This window comes from Bubalus kerabau, chromosome 4, assembly GCF_029407905.1.
Source record: "Bubalus kerabau isolate K-KA32 ecotype Philippines breed swamp buffalo chromosome 4, PCC_UOA_SB_1v2, whole genome shotgun sequence".
NCBI lineage: Eukaryota > Metazoa > Chordata > Mammalia > Artiodactyla > Bovidae > Bubalus > Bubalus kerabau.
In genome coordinates this window covers 92,353,048-92,376,317 of record NC_073627.1, presented here as the reverse complement: position 1 = coordinate 92,376,317, position 23,270 = coordinate 92,353,048, and the positions used below count along the sequence as shown (strand labels likewise).

General features: G+C 41.4%; 2 long non-coding RNA genes across 2 annotated transcripts in view; one reads left to right on the top strand and one right to left on the bottom strand.

Annotated features, from left to right (window-relative positions):
• The window catches only part of LOC129649974 (uncharacterized), a 66,442-nt gene extending 44,074 nt beyond the window's left edge, over positions 1 to 22,368 (top strand). The window contains exons 3-4 of the long non-coding RNA XR_008713494.1: positions 19,423 to 19,522; positions 21,815 to 22,368. This is a non-coding gene — a long non-coding RNA (uncharacterized LOC129649974). The remainder of the gene's footprint in view (positions 1 to 19,422; positions 19,523 to 21,814) is intronic.
• On the bottom strand, positions 4,291 to 7,312 carry LOC129649975 (uncharacterized). The gene is made up of 3 exons (XR_008713495.1): positions 7,166 to 7,312; positions 6,260 to 6,501; positions 4,291 to 4,760 (listed from the first exon to the last, which is right to left on the bottom strand). It is a non-coding gene; the product is annotated as an uncharacterized LOC129649975 (long non-coding RNA).
• Positions 22,369 to 23,270: the final 902 nt, after the last annotated feature.

Below are 23,270 nucleotides of genomic sequence, written 5' to 3'. Positions count from 1 at the left end.
ACCCAGGCCATCTGATACCAGAGCCCACACTCTTTACTATTATGTATGCAAAGATACTCTCAAAATGAGAAATGCAGTTGCCTTCTGCGAATGAAAATTTTGATTTGAATTTCAGTTCCCAGTGGTGCTAGTGAAGAATGTGCCTGCCAGTGCAGGAGATGCAGGAGAAGCAGGTTTGATCCCTGGGTCAGGAAGATCTCCTAGTGTAAGAAATGACAAGTCCAGTGTTCTTGCCGGGAAAATCCCATGGACAGAGGAGCCTGGTGGGCTACAGCCCATGTGGCTGCAAAGAGGTGGACACGACTGAGTAACAGCACACATATGCAACTGGATTTGAAATAATTTGAGTAAATAATTTGCATATAATTTGTTAGTACAAAAAATGTTATTTTTTACAGTGAAATATGTAACTCTTATTTGAAACTTATACAGGGATTTTTTGGCTTAAATTATTTTAATTCCACTCCCTAGTTACAGAATCTTTTATTTATTTATTTTTAACTTTTGTATCCTCTACTAGAAATTGACATCTCAAGAGAAGAATCACATCTATGTCATGATCTTTTTAGCATTTGGACTATTTAGTATGGAATCTAAACCAATAGAAAGGGTTCTAGACATGCTTGAAAACTTACCAAGTATTCAAGACAGCAAAGTTTCTACTCCACTAAATATGTACCAGATTCAGAGAACACATTACCAAATCTTTTAAATTCCAGGCTTGTAATTATCCTATTGAAATCTATTGTCTTGATTTTTTCTTGATAGGATTTTTAAACACAATCTTAGGTTCATCACATTCTCTGGTATATTGTATCTAGTTTTCCTCTTTCTATTTCTAATCTGCTGTTTAGCACAGAAAGATTCATGATTGCTATGTCCTTTGATATTTTAGCTCACTCTCAGAGATTAGTATATCTCCTTTTATATAACCTGTGCTCTGAAGTAGATCTCTCAGATTTTCACTTTAACTCTATTCCTTGATAGTCGTAAGAGCTTTTGCAAATTAAGATTTTTTGAGCCTTGAGGGTTTCTTCATGTGTAAAGCACTAATACAGAGTACTCCTATATAATGTACTTAGAGTAATTTGATAGACTTTATAGATTATTCCATAAGTAGCTGTTGTTGTTCAGTTGCTAAGTCATGTCCGACTCGTTGCGACCCCATGGCCTCCCTGTCCATCACTATCTCCCGGAGCTTGCTCAAACTCATTTCCATTCAATCGATGATGCCATCCAACCATCTCATCCTCTGTCGTGCCCTTCTCCTCCTACCTTCAGTCTTTCCAAGCATCAGGGTCTTTTCAAATGAGTCAGTTCTTCGCATCAGGTGGCCAAAGTATTGGAGCTTCAGCTTCAGTATCAGTCCTTCCAATGAATATTCAGGACTGATTTCCTTTATGATTGACTGGTTTGATCTCCTTGCAGTCCAAGGGACTCTCAAGAGCCTTCTCCAGCACCACAGTTCTAAAGCATCGATCCTTCCGCACTCAGAACTTGAACATGTCTGTTTCCAAACATCACACATGATATCAATCAAGAACACCTTCTACAGTAACAGAATTTGTCTGTGGTGGTTTGAAACAGCAAGGGTTTATTTTCTCACATAGAAGACAATGCTTAGGGCTTGGCTGCTGGCCTTGGTCCAGTGGTTCAGTGGTAGCAGGGGCAGGTGCTGTAATTGTTCTGGCTTTTTCTTCATCGTTGTAAGATTCCAGGGACAGAGGGGCAAAGGGTGAGCAGGCAGAACTTGCACCCCAAGTTCTAATGTTTTTCTAGGGTCCCCATAGCTGACTTCCACTTATATCCCATTGGCCAGAACGGGGATGGGGAGGAGAATGCTAAAGACAGGTCAGCGCACAGTGTCTATACCATTGCTCTGAGTTATTTGGTAATAGATTCCTGTCGAGCTAGCTCTGTAGAATCGTGGAAGTTAGATGACCGATCAGCTGTTCTGAGCCCACCTCCAGGGGTGCACACTGGGTCAGAGCAACTGCTTTGTCAAGTGCCTCCAGGTGACCTGGTTGCCCTCGCTCCTGCCAAGACAGCCTTGTCCACGTGTCCCAGTGATGGCACGCTGGCCAATGCTGCCGCCACCTTCCTTGTGCTTCCTAACAAGCTACCTGCCTGTATCGCGAGGCAGCGCTGGCTGTGAAAGTGAAAGTGAAGTTGCTCAGTCCTGTTCAACTCTGCGACTGCATGACTGTAGACTGCCAGGCTCCTCTGTCCATGGGAGTCTCCAGGCAAGAATACTGGAGTGGGTTGCCATTCCCTTCTCTAGGGGATATTCCCAACCCAGGGATCAAACCCCGTCTCCTGTATTGCAGGTGGATTCTTTCACTGAGGCACCAGATTTTTCATTTTTCTTTCTTTCTTTTCCCCCTATATATGTTTTTACCACACTGTGCAATATGTGGGCTCTTAGTCCCCTGACCAGGGATCAAACTCATGCCCCCTGCATTGGAAGTGCAGCATCTTAACCACCAGACCACAAGGAAGTCCCTCCTTTTTCTAATTTTTGATTTTCAAGTAACCATAGGATGAGATCAGACATGACATCAGAAGATCTGGATACTAGTCCAGCTCTGCCACCCACCAAGAAATCTGGACCAAGTCTCTGAAGCCTTCAGTGTTTCATCTGTAAAGGATGGGATTATTTTTTTGCTTATTTGTTGAGATCTCAGAATGTACCAGTCAGCACTCTGAACTCTAACTGTGCTGTGCTTAGTCGCTCAGTCATGTCCAACTCTTTGTGACCCTATGGACCATAGCCCACCAGACTCCTCTGTCCATGGGAATCTCAAGGCAAGAATATTGGAGTGGCTTAGCCATTCCCTCTCCAGGGGGTCTTCCCAACCCAGGGGTCGAACCCTGGTCTCCTGCATTGCTGGCAGGTTCTTTATTGTCTGAGCCAACAGGGAAGCCGAATTCTCTAAGGTCTTATATAAAATAAGATGCTATTACTATGACCAGTGGAGAAGGAAATGGCAACCCACTCCAGTATTCTCGCCTGGAGAATCCATGGACAGAGGAGCCTGGCAGGCTACAGTCTTAGTGACTAAACCACCACCATGACTGTGACCAGGGGCAATGGGGCCTCTGGGTCCAAGGACTGCGGTGACCTTCTTGGACCCTGAGGCTATAAGACCCCGGAGGGCAGAGCTGTGCTGTCCTTATCCCCATCTCCCCAGAACTTGCATGATGCTTATGCTTAGGACTCAATATTCATTCAGTGAGTGGCTGAGCAGGTGGATGGCTGGGCAAATAATAAATGCATGATTACCCTGTAACACCTGGATTCCAGCCTTTAGCTCTGCCTTCACTCTTGCACATCCGCCTGCTACGGGCCACCGCCCGAATGTCCTGAAGCACCCCCAAACCAATCTCATTCCACAGTAGTGTCATTCCTGGCTTCCGCACAGAACTGTGATCACTTTGTGTTCCTGCTCATAGCATCTCTCTTCTCCAGCCCGGAGGTGTGCAGTTCTAGATCTATATTTGTCTCTTTCTTTTCCCTCATTCTCAATATCCTGTCATTTGAAAAGCCTTTGTAATCTTCCCCTGTACTATTCAGGCATGATACACGTCTCAGCCACCACACAGTTTTGCAAAGAGGGCTCCTGACTATGTGGCTTGATCTTCTTTTGTACGGTATTGATGTGGGGCCGGGGAGCCTTATGTCTGTTCCTGGGTTTAGTCAGGATCTGCGCCGAGGCAGGCATTGGGCTGGATGGTCTCAGGTGGCTCTGTCCCATCTTAGATGACCCTGCCTGTGTGGCTTCTTTTACTTGGCTTAATGTTTTCAAGGTTCATTCATGTTATAGCATGTATTAGTAATCCATCCCTCTTTATTGCTAAATAGTACTCCATTGTATGTGAAAGTGAAGTTGCTCAGTCGTGTCCGACTCTTTGCGACCCCATGGACTGTAGCCTACCAGGCTCCTCTGTCCATGGGATTTTCCAGGCAAGAGTACTGGAGTGGGGTGCCATTTCCTTCTCCAGGGGATCTTCCCAACCCAGGGATTGAACCCAGGTCTCCCACATTGTAGACAGACGCTTTACTGTCTGAGCCACCAGGGAAGTCCACTCCATTGTATAGCTACATCATATTTTATTTGTCTATTCATCAGCTGATGAATATTTGGGTGGTTTCTTCTTCTTTTTTTTTTTTTTGGCCATTATGAATAATGCTGTTGTGAACATTTGTGTAAAAGTTAATGCAGATGTTTATTTTCATTTCTTTTGGGTAGATACCTAGGAGTAGAATTGCTGCATCATGGAATAATTCTGTGTTGAACCTTGTGATGAGCAGTCAGACTGCTTTCCAAAGTGGATGTGCCATTATGAAATCATTTCTTTTAACTCGGTGACTATGATTAGCATCGTAATAGAAATGGGCATTTTAAGTCAGAGTGCTCAGAGGCTTATTCAAAAGAAACACAGTTTTATTTTAAAGTGCTATGCATCTGTACACTTATAACTTGTGTTGAGTCACCATCAGAAAGTCTTCCAGGAAACAGGATTGCATTGTGCTGCTTTGTTTTTCCATGGCGAAAGATGAGATACCTGGTTAAATATCCTAGCGTTTAAAGTCACCTTCACTGGAAAGTGGTGTTAAGCCAGCATCTTTCTCTGCCCCCTCTTGTGCTTCTTATTAGGAGATTCAGGGACAGCTGGCCGCAATCCTTCAGAATCACTCTAGCCCTGGAGCCAAGGCTCAGCGCAGTCCTGTGCTCATGGATTTTTCCCATAGTGGGTGGCTGTGGAAGAACATTATGTCAGAGACAACATTGGGGCCTCTCTGTAGAATGAGAGAGAGAGAAACCATGGCAGAAACAGGCATGCTGCAGCCCCAAAGTGGTTAAAGAGGAAGGAGGAGAAGGAAAGTCCATTTTCACGACTCCTAAGTGTATGTTCCATAACTCTGAATAGATAAACTATAAATGCCACACTCTGGGTTTCATTAGATTGGGTTACTTCCACAATTTTTAAAAAATGGAAAGAAAAAAGAAAAAGACACCACTGTCAGTTTGAGCTTAACCTTTATTTAGATTCTATGTATCTCACCTCTAGGGATGCTGAAATCAGATGAATTTTGTATTTTAGCAAAGTGGAGACCAAGCATTTCTCTAACAGGTCTAAATGTCTCCTTAAAGTAGGATCGGCAGTCCCTCCCTCATGGTTTCTTCTTATAAAGCCCTGGGGTTCAGTGGCCATGGTTTCAGGAAGCTAATAATACATTTGAAAGCATGCAGATTGTTAGATGTAGAGGTGAGGCAGCTGAGGAGATGGAAGCCCAGGGAAAGTAAACATGTTGTTCCGTCTCCCGGTTCAGTGGGGGCCCCGGAAGCATGCCCAGAGCCTTTGACTCTCAGACTAGCGCTCCCAGCCCGATGACACTGCCTCGGGCTGCTCTTTGACCCTGACGTGCCTGGGGCGGCGCAGAAGAGCCTGTTAGCCAGGGTGCCCGCCAGCCCCGTCCTCCAGTGCGGGCACCAGGAGGCACGCGGCGGGTGGGGTTCCATGGCGGACGTCATCGTCCAGGGTGGAGGGAAGGAAGTTCAGGTTCTTGTATTCCCGCCTCAGCTCCTTTCTGTGAATTAGGAGAACTCCACATTCCTCAACAGAGGTCAAACTCTGCCCGCGCAGGCACTTGAGAGCAGTACTCAGGCTGCCTCTCAGTCCCACTGTGCCTTTGCCGGGGAGCACTTGCGCAGGGCCCGACCAGAGCAACCCTGCAGGGTTCTCTTATTTGCCCTCAGAGACTCACTGTCCTCATCTGCGAAATGGGGACACTGGTAATAAGAATTCTGCACTGAGGGTCCCTGATGAGTAGGTGAGACCCTGTTGATGAATGTGCTTCATAAACCAGAAAGAATCACCACAGGATAATTATTATAAATGTATGTGTGTACACGCACATTTGCAGGGCTTCCCTGGTGGCTCAGTAGTAAAGAATTCACCTGCAATGAGGAGATGCAGGTTTGATCCCTGGGTGGGGAAGATCCCCTGGAGAAGGGAATGGCAACCCACTCCATTCTTGCCTGGGAAATCCCATGGACAGAGGAGCCTGGTGGGCTTCAGTCCATAGGGTGGCAAAGAGCTGGACACGACTGGCCGGCTAAACGACAACAGCACACATATGCAACATCCTTGGCTTTTCCATGTTATTTTTCTTTCTAAATTTTATTTCATTTTATCATATTTTTTGGAAGCACAGGACTACCAGGGAAGTCCTGCTTTTGCCATTTTAAAATACCTGAAATGGTATGTCCTTCGAGTCCTTACTGGAGAAGGGAACAGGAATCCACTCTAGTGTTCTTGCCTGGAAAATCCCATGGACAGAGGGTGCTGGAGGGTAGGCTGCAGTCCATGGGTTCACAGAGAGTTGGACACGACTGAGTGACTAACATACTCGAGTCCTTACAGTCCAGCAAATGGGCCTTCGTAACCAGCAAAATGCCCCTGGTTCTCAGTATCAGAGAACTTGTCAGTAGACACCTCAACAAAAGATAAAGAGAAAAATGAAGTTTATCCCCTAACCCCATGTTTTTCAGACCTGGCTGGGTATTAGAATAATCTTTAGAGTCAAAAAATACAAATACCCAGGCCTCCCTCACCCCCAGAGATTCTGATTTCAGTTTATTGGGTAGATGTGGGGGGTAGTTAGAGGCTTCAATCACTTTTTTACCCCCAAGGGAAATGTCATTTAAAAAAATTATGCCCCAGGCCTCTGGCTTTGTCTTCAGTTTGTCTTTAATAACCTTGGAGCAAAACTTCTATTGTGGAATGAAAGATAAAGAAACTTAATAGGTTACTGGAACTAAAACCCTCAAGAGAAGCTGTTCCAACCAGACTCTGCTTCCCTGTGAAGCTCTGAGGCTGCTGAAGAGGCATCCCCCACCTCCCATCTCCCCACCCCCACCCCCACTCTGACTCCTTTTAGTCCCACAGTCTCTGTGCTTCCTCCCCCTCCACTGCCTGCTGCCTCCCTTTCCCCCACCCCCAAGGCTGCCTTCTCTCTAGTATGGAATGTGATATAGCTGGAAGAGTCAGCAAACAAATATCCTAATTTAATCCCCCTCCTTAAAAAAACAAAAACAAATAATCATGGCACAACCCTTCTTTGACCGTCCAGATTTCTGCCTTAGTTTTCCAGTCTTACCCATTATTCTCATGAGTTATCTACACACTCTGTCTCCAGCTTTGCACTCTCCACTCACTCTGCAACCTCCTCCAACCTGGCTTCTCTCCCCTGTCTCCACTCACCACATTTGCCAAAGCCATCAGTTACCTCTAGGGAGCCAAAGGAGGTCACTTTGGAAAAATGATATTTTTCTCTTTAATAAAGTTTAATTTAATGATGTTAAGGATTGAATGTTTGTGCCCCTCCCCCTGCAGCCCTGCCCCCCTCCCCCCATCCACACCTGCCATTTATTTATTGAAACCTAGTTCTCAATCTGATTGTGTTAGAAGGTGGGGGTCTTCAGAGTTGATTAGGTCATGAGGGTGGAGCCCTGATAAATGGGAATTATTGTCATTGTTCAGTTGCTAAATCATGTCTGATTCTTTGCAACCGCATGGACTGCAGTACGCCAGACTCCTCTGTTCTTCACTATCTCCTGGAGTTTACTCAAATTCATGTCTATTGAGTTGGCGATGATATCTAAATACCATCCCATCCTCTGCTGCCCCTTCTCCTTTTACCTTCAGTCTTTCCCAGCATCAGGTTTTTTTTTTTTCTAGTGAGTTGACTCTTCCCATCAGATGGCCAAAGTATTGGAGCTTCAACTTCAGCAACAGTCCTTCCAATGAATATTCAGGGTTGATTTCCTTTAGGGTGGACTGGTTTGATCTCTTTGCTGTCCAAGAGACTCTCAAGAGTCCTCTCCAGCACCACAGTCCAAAAGCATCAATTCTTCAGCGCTCAGCCTTCTTTCTGGTCCAGCTCTCACATCTGTACATGACTACTGGAACAAGCATAGCTTTGACTACACAGACTTTTGCTGACAAAGTGATGCCTTTGCTTTTTAATATGCTGTCTGGGTTTGTCATAGCTTTCTTTCCAAGGAACAAGTTGTCTTTTAATTTCATGGTTGCAGTCACCGTTCACAGTGATTTTGGAGCTCAAGAAAATAAAATCTGTCACTACTTCCACTTTTCTCCCACTTATTTGCCATGAAGTGATGGGACAGGATGACATGATCTTGGTGGTTCTTTTTTTTTTTTTTTTTGCCACTTTGTTTATTTTTTAATTGAAGGATAATTGCTTTACAGAATTTTGTGGTTTTTCTGTCAAACAATGACATTAGTTTTTTAATGTTGAGTTTCAAGCATGTGCATGCATGGTCAGTCACTCAGTTGTGTCTGACTCTTTGTGATTCCATGGACTGCAGGCCCACCAGGCTCCTATGTCCCTGGAATTTTCCAGGCAAGAATACCGGGGTGGGTTGCCATTTTCTATTCCAGGGGATCTTCCCTACCTAAGGATTGAACCTGCCTCTCTTGCATTAGCAGGCGGGTTCTTTTACCACTGTACCAATTTTATGCTATCATGAATGGCGTTAGTGCCTTTATAAAGGAGACCCCAGGGAGCATTCTCAATTCTTTCACCATGCAAGGACATAGTGAAAAGACACCCTCTCTGAACTAGGAAGTGAGTTTTCATTAGATACCAAATCTGCCAAGCCTTTTCATGGACTTCCCAGTATCTAGAAGTGTGAGAAATAAATGGGCTTTATTTAAGTCACCCAGTCTATGGAGCTGACATCAAGACAAATTAACATGTAGACAAGCGCAAAGAGTATAAGTGTACGGCTTAATGAAGTTTCTGAAAGTGATCATATCCATTTAAAGCATCATTTAGGCCAAGAAACAAGATACTTTTTAACTTAAAAAATTATTCATTTATTTGGCTGCATTGGGTCTTGGTTGCAGCTTGTGGCGTCTTCATAGGATCTCCAGTTGCAGCGTGGGCTTAGTTGCTCTGTGGCACATGGGATCTTAGTTCCCTGAGCAGGGATTGAACCTGCATCCCCTATATTGCAGGGCAGATTCTTAACCAATGGACCAGCAGGGAAGTCCCAAAACAGGATACTTCCAACACTTCAGAATCCTCTGTGTGCCCTTCCCCCCAGATCACCACTATTCTGATCTAGCAACATATTAGCATTGCCTTTGAAACTTTATGTAAATGAGACTATATAATATGTGCTGTTTTTTATGTTTGGCCTCTTAGTCCAAGAATCATGTTGGTGAGATTCAGGTATTTGAGATTGAATTATGAATAGACCTCAACTTATTAATTTATGCTATTCTTGATAAGTTGAGTGGTTTTCCATTTTGGACTATTATAAATGATATTGCTAAGAACATCTTTGTACAGGTTTTTCATGTACATATGTGTTCATTTCTGTTTATTGTATACTGAGGAGTAGAATTGATGGGTCATGCATATGGAGACTGCCAGTTTTCCAAAGTGGTAGTACCAGTTTACGAGCAGTCCATAAGAGTTCAAATTGCTACAGACAGTCACCAGCCAGAGAGCTGGCATCATTCCAGTAGCTTCTTGGCCACTTTGAAAACTATGACCTTGGAGCATCCTTTATTCAAAATGCCAATCAAAACACAGGACATCAAACTCAGTCATTTTTTACAATATGAAAATTATATCCAAATGTAATATGGTATTCTTATTATATCTAAACTGAGATATAAATGTGGTTAGGGTGGACCTTAAACTGTGATATATCCTTCTCATCTCCCTGTTCCCTTCCCAGTTTCCTTTAAATACTTCCTACCCATTCCATCTGTGTGTTGCTCTTGACAGGGAACGGAGTGATGGCCATTGGGAGCAAGCTGAGCTAGGAGGTGGTGCCTGGAAGCTCCTTCTATAATTATCCAAGGAGAAGGAAAAAGAGGAAAACAGAAATCTAGAAGTAAAGCTAAGAACTGAGATACCCATTAACCAGAAAGGGCTAATGGATGAGCCTGGAGAAAAGGCAGCACAGCTGGTGAGGAGAACACAGCAAACTATGCTAAGAGTAGGGTAAAATACTTAAGACTGCAGCCTGCCGGCGCGGACAGCAGGGCACCTTCATGCAGGGGCTCTGTCTGTGTTTCAGGCTCAGATTACTTAAAGAGCCCTAGTAAGCCAGACAGTCTCCTTCCCTGTGTCTGCCTTTGTCAGCTTGTATTTTGGCCTTTCTCATGTTATCTCAAGTCCTTCTTGTGTGGCATGCTCAGTAGCTTTAGTTGCATCTGACTCTGCCCCCCAGGCTCCTCTGTCCAAGAGATCCTCCAGGCAGGAATATTGGAGTGAGTTGCTATGTCCTCCTCCAGGGGCTCTTTGCAACTCAGGGATCGAACCTGCGTCTCTCATGTCTCCTGCATTGGCAGGTGGGTTCTTTACCACTAGCACCACTGGGAAGCCTTAAGCTCTTCTAGGCAGTTAACACACGTTCTCTTTTTTTCTAATTGATTGATACTGACTTCTTATTAAAAAAAAAAATATATATATATAGTCTCTACTCTTAAGGAGTTAAAACTCTGATTGATAGAGCAAAACAGTGTAGACACAGATGACATCAAACTATTCATGTTAATCCAGTGTTCTTGCCTGGAGAATCCCAGAGACGGCGGAGCCTGGTGGGCTGCCATCTATGGGGTCACACAGAGTCGGACACGACTGAAGCAACTTAGCAGCAGCAGCAGGGAAGTGCAGACAAACGGACTCCATTTTAGGCCCCATGGCAGCATAGTTGAGATATTTCGAGAAGGGGGGTTCCTTGGTTTCTTTGCCACAAGCACTCACTCTTATAGTAACACAGATACACCTGGGAACTCTTCTTTCACACAAGACTTATAAAGTTAATCTAATTAAGGTGTTAATACTGAGAAGGCCCTGGGATTGACACTGCCTTTGGTAAGCATTCTGTAATTTTTATAAAGCAGATATTGGGTGTTCAGGACACTTTATCTGCTAAGTGTCAACACAGTATAGCTGAGGTTGTAAGGTGTCAGCAAGGATGATGGGGAGGAAGTCAGAGGGTCAGATCTGCAGGGAGTGGCTTGTTTAGCTTACACTGAGTTCTGAAAGTGTCAGTGGCTTATTCTGTTTGGCAGCTGGGAGCACCATCCTGGGTCAGAACTCAAAGTACTCAGGCCACAAAGAAGGCAGTGAATGGTTGGAAGCTGACCTACTGATACTTTCCAGAAGTGTCAATTCTGGTAACTGGAAACTTCCCATGCATCCATCCCCTAGGCAGAACTTGGCTAGATTAAGAAAAAAAAAAAAAAAAAGCATTTCTCCAGTTTCTCAAATGTCATTTTCCCCCAAATCACCCAGTACTGATTAAAGTGAGCATTATTTATGTGTGTTTCTCACTCAGTCATGTCTGACTCTTTGCAACCCCATGGACTGTAGCCTACCAAATTTCTCTGTCCATGGGATTCTCTAGGCAAGGATACTGGAGTGGGTAGTCATTCCCTTCTCCAGGGGATCTTCCTGACCCAGGGGTTGGACACAGGTCTTGTGCATTGCAGGTGCATGTTTTACCATCTGAGTCATCAGGGAAGCCTAAACATTCTTTGTAGCCATTTTTTTAATTTTTATTTTTTGCTGTGCTGCATGGCAGGCAGGATCTTAGTTCTCTAACCAGGGATGGAACCTGAGCCCACTGCAGTGGAAGCATAGAGTCTTAACCATTGGACCACCAGGGAAGTAAAAAAAAGTGGACATTCTTGAGCCCCACTGACAGCGATTCACGTGGTACTTTCTGGGGTTGGGCTCAGACAACTGCTTTCTGCCAAGCACACCAGGTAGTCTAGGTCAGGTGGTCTGTGGACCACATTTTTATGAAATGCTGTCCTAAAGTTTTCCATGTACCCCAGCTATCAACTCACTGTGTGAGGTGCCATCATTCAATTTATTTCCAAAGAGCAAGGTCTGGAAGTAGTTTTTCTTTCTCCTCCCACATTCAAGCTGTCTTCTCCTTCTGCCACTATGTTCCAACATTTTCTTTATGTTCTCACCCTCTTCTCAAGCTACTCACCCCAAATCATCCTCTAAGCTTGAAGCGTTTCAGTCAGCTCCCACCAGGTCGAACAGCTGAGAGGTGAGCGGAGTCCTATGGGCAATAACCTTTCTTGACCTTGATGACTGCATAGTGACTCCCTTTGCCAGATGTGCCAAAGTGATGACCAAAAGCCAAGTCTTATGAAGAGTTTATTAATTTGAATTTTTTGTTAATATTTTCAAATGGGGGAAATTTCCATTACGCCTCCAATACCAGAAGATCTCGCCACTCTGAACAGTTTTCCTAAGCATAAGAGTCAGCTGGGGTTGTGGAGAGGTCCTTGAGACACAGATTTGTTGTTCATTTGCTCAGTCGTGTCAACTTTTTGTGATCCCATGGATTGTAGCATGCTAGGCTTCTCTGTCCTTCACTATCTCCCAGAGTTTGCCCAAGTTCATGTCCATTGAGTTGGGTGATGCCATCCAACCATCTCATCCTCTGTTGCTCCTTTCTCCTCCTGCCCTCAATCTTTCCCAGCATCAGGGTCTTTTCTAATGAGTTGGCTCTTCACCAACACAGAAAAGAGGCCCACAGATAAGGCAAAGATAAGGAAATGCAAGCACCCGAGCCCTGCTGCTCCAAGGCCTTTGACCATTGCATTCTGTAGTTTTTTTTTTTTTTTTTTTTTGTAAAGAGGCCTTCACAATTGTGTAAGTTTTAGATTTCCCGAAACTTGTATCCACCCCTGCCATTCTGTTCTCTGTACTCCCCTGCTACCGAAGACTGGTTAGTGTTTATCATCAGATTTGCCAGTGAATTTTCTTAAAGAAGAGAAGTATTTTTCTGAATTTTGGGGCCTATAAAAACAAAGAGAAATGGTGAAGGCCTCATACTTCGGCAGAAAGCGGGAGAGTGTGTCTTTACCTGGAGATGACCTGGCCTGCGTCCCCTGACATTTGATTCCATGATTCCTGGCTGCATCTACTTCTTCTACAATTCACGATTCCTTAGATTCCTTACAGTGGGAGCACTCTTGTATACAGTCGTCGTGCTTGCTTCCTTCTCCATTTCTACAAAGACACATTTCAAGTTCATCGACCCTCACTTGGGATGTGGATGCTAAGGATCCCCCTGTTGGGAAAGGAAAAATAAAAGTGTTATCTGCCTATGGAAAAGCGTATTTTTGAATGGAATGTCCTAGGGGGAAAAGACTACAACTTCTAATTTTTACTGCACGTGTTAGCAGACATGGCTAAATGCTTTCTGAGATCTCAATAAATATTCACTGACATTGATGATAAAACATGTACAGATTAGAGCAAGGCCTCTGTTCTCCAGTTATCATCTAAGATATGACTTTTCTATCTTGGTCACTGCTTGGAGCAGATTCTTTCATCCCACTACATTAAACAGTATGGAAATTCAAATATTTTTGTTGCAATAACACACTGTAACATTGGGAATTCATTCATTGCACGTTCCCCTTCCAAGATATTATTTGCTTTACTTTAGTATTTCTTTTGTTGTTCATAATGTTTTAAAGCCCCATTTTTCAGTCTCAAGATTGTTCAGGATTTGGTGATGCTATCTGTGAATATATTTATCACTCAGCAAGAGCCTGCCTCTGCTCCTCTGCAGGAATGGAGGAGAAGTGATGTATTACAGATCATTGGGAAGCAAGTCTTCCCGAGCCATTTATTTGAAGCTGATTTTAGCACTTTTCATTTGCACAGTCTCTTATTCGGCTCCTCTTTTTAGATAATATCTTAGGAAAAGGAAACACCTGTTTGAAGATGTGAAAATAAGACTAAATACAAACAAAAGGGCATGTTGTTGAATGTGGGCATTTGCCATATTTATTTTCTCTTCTTTCCAGTCTGAAGGTGAAGTAGGGGATGGGACTTATCACTCTGAGCCTGAGCCATTAACTATTTTTTCTACAAAATAAAGGGTTGAGAGCCTGTGTCCACTAGGTGGACATTTCAGTCATGACTGTGGAACTAGCTAAGTGGTTGATTATTTTAATGATATTAATGTCACTAAGTCAATTATTCAGTGGTTCCACGTCTTAGTTGTATTTTACCTATGTAAGTGTCAATCTAAGTTTTTTTCTATTTTAAAAAAATACTAAAATTTTCAATACTGTTGCTAAGCACTATAAACACACTTCCTGATTCCTCTCCAGAGATTTAAAAAACCTGGTTTCTCTGTTAAGAGAATTGTTTTATCCTGAATAAAATTATTCAACAGATAAAGTCTTATTCAGCCACATCATCAATGGCATATTGTATTTTTTTTTTTTTGAACTTTGCTTTTAATCTATTATCCCTTGCATTATGCAGGAGACCAGCAGCTCTTTATTTGTGAAGTAAGTGTTTTGGTAGCCACCTGTGAATTTCAGGCCTTATTTTATACAATCACTGCATTACTTAAAGGCACCCAGGAACATCTGATTCCAGTGATGGCTTACAAAGAAACTGGGTCAACCTTTTGCTAAGGCCAACTAAGAATGCTGAACAAAATATTTTTTATAAATCATCTTTAAGGCATTGGAGACTTAAGGCAATGAAAAATTACCAAGCCATAATCCCACAAAAAGAGGGAAATCTACGGTAGTAAATGGTTTTTGGAGCTGCTTTGTCTTGAGGAACTTTGCAAATTCTGGAAAATGCAGCTAGAAGGCTCAAAAGTGAAAGTCGCTAGTTGTATCTGACTCTTTGAGACCCCATGGACTATACAGTCTGTGGAATTCTCCAGGCTGGAATACTGGAGAGGGTGGCCTTTCCCTTCTCCAGGGGATCTTCCCAACCCAGGGATTGAACCCAAGTCTCCCACATCACAGGTGGATTCCTTATCCACTAGGGAAGCCCACTAGAAGCCTGAGAGCTAAGCAATACTTTTAAAAACTTCCAGGGTTGAGGCAAACCAAAGTTGAAGTCTAAGGCCTGCCAAAGTCTCGGTGGCAGGTAAATCCATGTTTTGGGTTGACATTCAGAGGGTTGTAAGGGCTGATAGGAAGTATGTAGCTTGGTAACCTCAGGAAATGCAGCCATTTGGGGATTATCTTTAGTATAAATGGTATTAAGGTGATTCTAGAATGCATGTGCCTTCAGATGTCTGAAAGAATCAAACCGAAATCTTGAAAAGGATCATTACAATAAAGGAGAATAACAGGCCAACTTCTCTTATGAATATAATTGTGAAAATCTTAAGTAAAATATTATCAAATTGAACCCATCAGTATACAAAAAGTATACTGTGCTTGTGTATGACCAAGTTGTATATTTCCCAGGAAATTGAATTTATTTAGATATTTGAAAACCAGTGTAGTTCACTACAGAATAAAGGGGGAAATGTCTGTTTACTTCAGTAGATACAGCCAAAATATATGATGGAATTCAACTGTGTTCCAAACTAGTAATAAATCGGAATCTCTTAAAGTAGACTAAAAGCTACCTACAAAAAATAAAAGCGTATGTAGTACTTAGTGAGGGAATGTTGAAAATTCTCTCCTGAGATCAGGAAAAATAAAAATGACGCTTGCTATTACCATTGCTAGTCAACATTTTACTAAGGTCAGTCCTAGTCATAAAAAAGAAATAAGACTAAATTAGGAAGGGAGAAACAATTACCATTCCCAGAACACATGTTTATATTCACAGAAAAATCCCAGAGAATCTTTAGACAAACTATTACAATTAATAAATGAGTTTACTAAGGTCGTTGAATTAAATGCTTAGTATACAAAAAATACATTGTATTTTTATATACTATCTCAAAAATCTAAATAATGAGAATTAGAACATACTTAGGAATATAATTGACAAAAAAATGAGCAAGATTGAAGCATAGAGAGATACAAGGGGAAAAAGGTCAAAGGAGAAGATAAAATATATGGAGGATATAGTGAAAAGGCCTAGAATATGAGAGGCTGTAGTCCTAGAAAGGATGTAGTGGAATTCATTCTTAGAGGCATAATGACCAAGAAATTTACCACACTGACGAAAAACATTAAGGCACAGATCAAGAAGTCCTACAAATTATCAAGAGGTTAAATAAAAGAAATCCACAGCTATGCACATCACAGTTGAACTGCTGGAAACAAATGACAAGTAGAAAAATCTTAAAGGCAGCCAGGACTGGGAAGGAGTGAATACATATTACCCCCAAATTACAATTTGATGGCAGACCGAATTTGTATGAGAAATAATGGAGTATATATATGAAGTACTGAAAGAAAATAACTGCCAGCCTAAAATGCTATTTTCATCCTTAAAGAATGCAAGTGAAATGAAGACATTTTCAGATGAACAAAGACTTAGAGGATTCATCACCAGCATACCTTTTCTTAAGAAAATACCAAGGGATATTTTTTAGGCAGAATGAAAATGTTCCCAGATGGGAGGTGGGAGAAGCAGGAAGAAAGGAAGAGCAACAGAAAGGGATGTTTATGAATAAATCTGAATGCAATTGGCTGTGTAAAACAATAATAAAAATATCTTATAAACCTATGTCAGGAGGCAGGTAAATGGAGTTAAAGTATTCTGGAGTTCTTGCCCTGTCCACGAGTGCGGGAAGAGCGCTGATAAACATTACATTCTAGTAAGTCAGGATTGCATGTTGCAATCTTGCTGGTAGTCATTAAAAAGTATAGCAAAAAGGGTTATAATCCTGAGGGTAAGAGTAGGCAAAAACGGAATAATATACACTGGGTCAATCCAAACAAGAAAATCAAGAATGAGGAAGATAAAGCAGGTGCAACAAATAAGATTTCACAGTAAAATGACAGTTTTAAACCAAATACATCCGACATTATACTACATGTAAGTAGACAGATCGAATTAAAAGAAATTAATAAAGTTTTATATGACTAGGTTAAAAATATATGTAAGGTTCATAAAAGATACACCTAAATCATGAGGATGCAGAAAGGTTGAAACATAATGACTAACCAAAAGAAAGTTAATGTATAATATCTATCTTTCATCTATATTAATAGCAGATAAAATATTTTTAATCAAAAAGCTTTTGAAATAAAGGACATGATTAATAGATGGTTTTACTCACCAGAAATATATAATAAAGCTAAATTGTATGAGGCTAAGAAAGTAAATAAGGCAAAATTTGACAGAAATGTAAGAAGAAAGAGGTGCCTTCCCATTCATAGTGGGAAATTTTCACACAACAATTTTAGTTATTGATAAACATATAGACAAAAATCAATGAAGACATAGGAATTTAAAAACATAATTATCAAACCACCCATAGACATCGGGTACTGTACTCAGCAAGGGCAGAATATACAGTATTTCAAAAAATGCACAGCATGTTTACAAAATTTGACTGTATGCTGGGATCTGAAGTAAATCTCAACAAATTAAAAAGTTTCACATTACACAGTGTATGTTCTAAGTTCACCATGGAATTAAGTTAGAAATCAATTATAAAGAGATTTTTATAAAATTGCCATGCATTTGGAAATTAAGCAATATACTTCTAAATAACTTATGGGTCAAGGAAAAAATGATAATAGAACTTAGAAAATATCTTGAACAGAATACATTATTACATACTAAAATCTGTGGTATACAGCTAAAACTGTGCTTAGTGGGAAATTGTAGCTTTAAATGAAGTAGGGATATCTGAAAAATCAATGAGCTGATCATTTTTCATAAGAAGCTAGAAAAGAATATCAAAGTAAAAGAAAGGAAAGAGTAAAGATAAGAACATAAATTAATGGAATGGCAAATATACAGAAAATCAATAAACCAAAAATTGCTTCTTTGGAGAAACTAATAAAATTAATAAATTCCTGCTGAGACAGATTAAGAAAGTGAAGTAAAAAACAACCAATTTCTGGAGTGCAACAGGAAACATCTTTTTAATTATAACTTACAGACATCAAATATAGAAGAATATAATAAACAACTTTATGTAAATATATTAAAAAAGTTAGAAAAAACTTACAAATTCCATGGAAAAAGTAAATAAATTTGATATAGAAAATAAAATAGTTTTGCAGATATCAAAAATGTTGAATTTATAATTTAAAATCTCCCATAAGGAAAACTTTGGACCTTAATGGCCTTAGTGGTGAATTTTACCAATCATTTAAGAAAGGAATATTTTCAATACCACTGATACACTTTTTTAGAGAATAAGACAAAAGTGAATACACCTAACATAATTTATGAGACCAACATAACCTTGGTATCCAAACCTGACAAGGACACTTTGGAAAAGGAAAATTATAGGCCAGTCTCCTTCTTGAACAAAGACAGATGGATTAATGGAATATAGAAACATTATTTGTGACATACATCACTGATATAGGCATTGATTCTAAAATATATCAAGATTGTTTGCAAATCAATAAGGAAAAGACAATCCATTATGGTCAGTAGATTTAAATGGGTATTTATTTCACAAAAGAAAATATTCAAATAATCAAGAATATGAAAAGATGCTCACTTCATTAGTAATAAGAGAAATGTAAATTAAAACTTTGAGATATAACTGCATATCTACTAGAAAAGCTAGCCCAAAAGACTAACATTCCCAAGTTGCAGTGAGAATGTGGAACAAAGGAAGCTGTCAAACACTGCTAGGGAAAGGGTACATTTGTGCAATAATTTTTTCATTTGGCATTCTGTAATAAAATTGAACATATGCTATCCTGTGACCGAGCAATTCTATTCCTGGATAAATCCCCAACAAATATGCTTGCATATGTGTGGCAAGAGTACCATATATAAGAATGTTCTCAGCAGCATTGTTCTTGATAGTCCAAAACTGAAAGCAGCTCAAATGTTCAATAAGAGAAAGGAGAAATTAATTCCTGCAGGAGAATCCTCTATAACAGGGGCCAAGGAGCTTGGGCTGGCAAAAGGACGAGTCTGAAAGTGCTTTATCCTCTGGTGTAGACAGGTTGGGGTGGGGGAAAACTGCAGGAATATGGAAAGGATAGATTAATCTACATCAGCACTATCTGCACCACGTGAAAGCTTATCTTTAAGAAGCACAATTTAGTAAAAGGGCTCAGTGGTAAAGAATCAGCTTGCCAATGCAGGGGACACAGGTTTGATCCCTGGATCGGGAAGACCCCCTGGAGAAGGAAATGGCAACCCAATCCAGTATGCTTGCCTGGGAAATCCCATGGACAGAGGAGTCTGGTGGGCTACAGTCCATGGGGTCACAAAGAGGCGGACACGACTTAGTGACTAAACAACAGCAACATCTAGTGAAAAATTCCCTAGAGATCATGTGCTCCTCTCCACTTGACCTTCCTCAAATTCTAGTCTTCATTATACAGGGACATTAGAAAGTTTCATTCTTTTACGCAGCCAGCTTAGCTCCTGAAAGAATTTTCTTTTCCAGATTGTACTTAGTCCTCTTCTCTCTGCAGGAAGAGAAGCCCATAACCTAGACACAGGAGAAGCGGACATCGTCTGTGGCAGAAGAAGCACAGCTGGTGGGAGAAGAGTCCTGAGAGACACACAGAGCTAGTAAGAATCTCTGCTCCACCTCTGACCGAATTTTTATTGTTGTTGTTCAGTCACTAAGTCGTGTCCCACTCTTTGTGACCCCGTGAACTGCAGCACACCAGGCTTCCCCGTCCCTCACCATCTCCCAGAGTTTGCCCAAATTCATGTTCATTGAATCCAACCATCTCCACAAAATTACTCCATCTGTCCCAACTGCAGTGTCCTCACTCATAGAATGGGGGAAAGAATCCATTCAACACATAGTTATATGAGAATTAATGAGGTAATGTCTTAAAAATGTCACACACCGAAAGATGCTCAAATAGTATCTATTACTATTTTCTGTTAATGGAGTCCTACTAGCATTCATTTGAAAATAGGTGGATTGACCTTGACTCAGACCTTGTCCTCCCTCCCCACCAGCTACATTAAGTACCCCAAGAATGAGTTAAGTTATTCAAATCAAGCCCTACTGGACCAGAGAAGATGGGCTTATCCCCAGCTGAGCTGATCAGGGAAGGAATTTTTGTGTCATCAAAAGGCATGCTGATTCCCATGGACAGCAGCTGGAGTGGGAGGGGACGAAAGAAGCAGAAAGAATGAGATGAGCCTTGGGATTCTCATCTGGAAGCTGGACTGTGATGGCACGAACAGAAATCACTGCCATCATAGGCTTCCTGTGCTTTGCTAGCCGGAGGGGATTTTCCTTGCTCGCTTGTTTCCTGTCCTCTTTAAAAGGACTTCTGTCTGTGCCAGCTAGTTCCTAGATGTCTGTATTTGTAGAATCAGAGAATGTGCACAGAAACACAAGCCGGATTCTGGGAAAGACAGAAGAATAGGGGCAGTGAAAGGAAAGAAAAGGCTGGGAGTTGAGGAAAGTGTTATTTGGAGTTGAGAACTGGACAAAGAAAGGAATTTGGGGAAGCAGCTGATGGTGTTTTCAGAGAACATTGTAGTGGCAGAGGTAATCAGATCATCACACATGGCAAATCCAGACCTGGAACCAGCTGTGCATCCGTCACCACCATCTATTTTAGAACTTTTCATTATCCCCAAATAAAACCCCTCTTTCTAGCCATCAGCCCCAAACTCCCTATCCTTCCCAGCCCAAGGCAACCACTAATCTACTTTCTGTCTTTATAGTTTTGCCTATTTTTGATATTTTATGTAAGTGGAGTTGTACCATAGGTAGTCCTTTGTGACTGGTATATTTCATTGAGCATAATATTTCCAAGGCTTATCCATATCATGGCATGTATCAGCACTTCGTCTCTTTAATGCCAAATAATATTAACACTGTTTTTGAATGCTGAGTTTCAAGCCAGCTTTTTCTCGCTCCTCTTTCATCCTCATCAAGAGGCTCTTTAGTTCCTGTTCACTTTCTGCCATTAGAGTGGTCTCATCTGCATATCTCAGGCTAATTGCTTTCATGGAAATAGTTGAAACTTAAAAAAAATATATCTCTCAGTGTGTACTTGTGTCTAAAAGAATTACATAATACAGTGTAGGTTTGAGTGCTGTATCATTTTCTGACTAGTAGAATTCTTAAACAGAAGTTGCTGAAGTATAAGGTACACCCACAGGCTAACAGTCCTTCCAGAAGGCTGAGGGGTGAGCTGGTGAACACTGAATCACCACTTCCATCTCTCCCCCTGATGGTTTAATGCTTAAATGTCAGAAGTGCTCATAAAATAAGTGGTTTACAAACATCTCCAGGTTTTCTTTAGGAAGATCTGTGAGCCCAAAGGGCTATCCAAAGTTATAGAGTAGTTCTGAATTTATGGTCTTCTATAGAAAGAAGTATAGTAGAAAACAACTATTCCAGGCAGAGAGAGGGGTGCCTGCAAAGACCCAGTCAGAGCCAGGAGTGCACAGCGAGGGATGTTTGAACATGGGGATTAAGCACTTTAGGGAACAGGAGCCCCGCTGGGCACCTGAGGCTGGAGGCCTGGGGGAGGGGCCAGGTGTTGTAAGGCCCCCAGTGCGGTGTGTTCACAGTTAGGCTTCTTGATGCCATCGACTGCTCTCCTGCCTCACTGTTCCTGGCTTCATCCCTCCACACCTCTTACCACTATTCTGTCTTGGGGAAGAGGTATTCCTCATCTTTCTGTTTGGGCTTTCTTCCCTTCCCTGCTGCATCCTCTAGTGACTGGGCTCAAGGAGTCTTTATGTCTCCACTGTGACTCTCAACTGCCATTCCCTCTCTGTTGTATGTGTTCATTGGCCCTATGCTTGCAGGCTGGAATGGGCTTTCCTTCTTCCTGTACTGCCCCTTCAATATTAAGGACATCTTTCTTTTTTTGGCTGCTCCAGGTCTTCCTTGCAATCTGTGGACTCTCCAGTTGGAGCTCATGATCTTAGTTGCCTCAAGGCCTGTGGGATCTTAGTTCCCCGACCAGGGGTCAAACCTACCAGTTATAAAGCACATCTCCTGCGTTGGAAGGTGAATTCTCAACCATCAGGCCATCAGAGAAGTCCCTCAAATTAAAGACATCTTAATAATTGCTGTCAAAAGTTCTCCCTACTCTTTTCAGTTCTATTCACAGGAAACTTTCCACCATCTTTGTTCTAAGGAATTCCCTACTTGACAAATTTCCTGTGACTGGACCTTGAGAGAAAACTGGTATTCGTGACAGGGTGATGTATTCATGTTAAATTAAAAGTTTGAAAGGCTTTTTTGAAATAGTGCTTTATATTTGATTCTTTGTCACTGAAGAAAGCCTTATATGTGTGGGCCAGAGAAAATACAAGCTGTAAAATTAAATAAAATCATCAATAATTTTTAAAGGGGAAAAATAAGTCCCTCCAAATCAAAGATAAGTGACCTATGTATAAACTGTTTATTAAAAATATAAAGTAGAATATAGCATTTTTAAAGTATATACAGCTGATAGAATATTAGTAGATTGTACTCCAAGTTCTTAGTTTTGTTGACAAGTTTTTGCTGAACTAAAGTTATGTCTTTTCTCTCACCTTGGCTTTTCTGTAATCAAGAGAATGCAGCCTTGAGATGACAGGGTGGGATGCATACTATACTAAGGAATAGCTTTTCTCTGCATGGCTAACTGGCTACTGAAATAGCAACAGAACTTGGCCTCTTTAACGCCATGTTTTAACAGGCTGACTAGCCAGAGCTTACATTCAGGGTTAACAACATGCCTTCAGAATCTCTAATGATAATGCCCATCCAGGAATAGAATAAATAAGCCAATGGTACTGATGCCCTAACAGTTTGCACTTAATTAAGGTTGTTCTAACTCCAGGAGTGGGCACTGCTGTCTCTGAGTACAGCTGCTTGGCATTTATTTACCAGCATTCAGCTGCCAGTTCCCAGGGGCTTGAGAGGTTCAGACCTTGGGCGGCCTGACACGTACTAATCAAATAAACAGAAGATCTGATTTGAAAATCAGAAGGTCAGTGTCTTAGAGGGAGGCTTGCCACTTGCTAAAGGACTATATTCCTTGTCACTCAATCTATCCACCCTTGTCTGAGAAGGAAGCTAATGCAGTGCTAAGCAGTCACTATAGTTGTCTAAATTGCTGTGTTTGTGTTGCTAGAGCTGAACAAGAACAGAGATTAGAACATTATTGCAAGGGTTGGAGGGGACAGGGGATGTATATCACTTGGAGTTTGTTGATTGCAAATAACAGAAAGCAATATTGGTTGACTATGTCAAGAGCAATCTATTTACTTATTTATGTATCCAGATGTACAAGCTGGGTTTAGAAAAGGCAGAGGAACCAGAGATCAAATTGCCAACAAGCTTTGG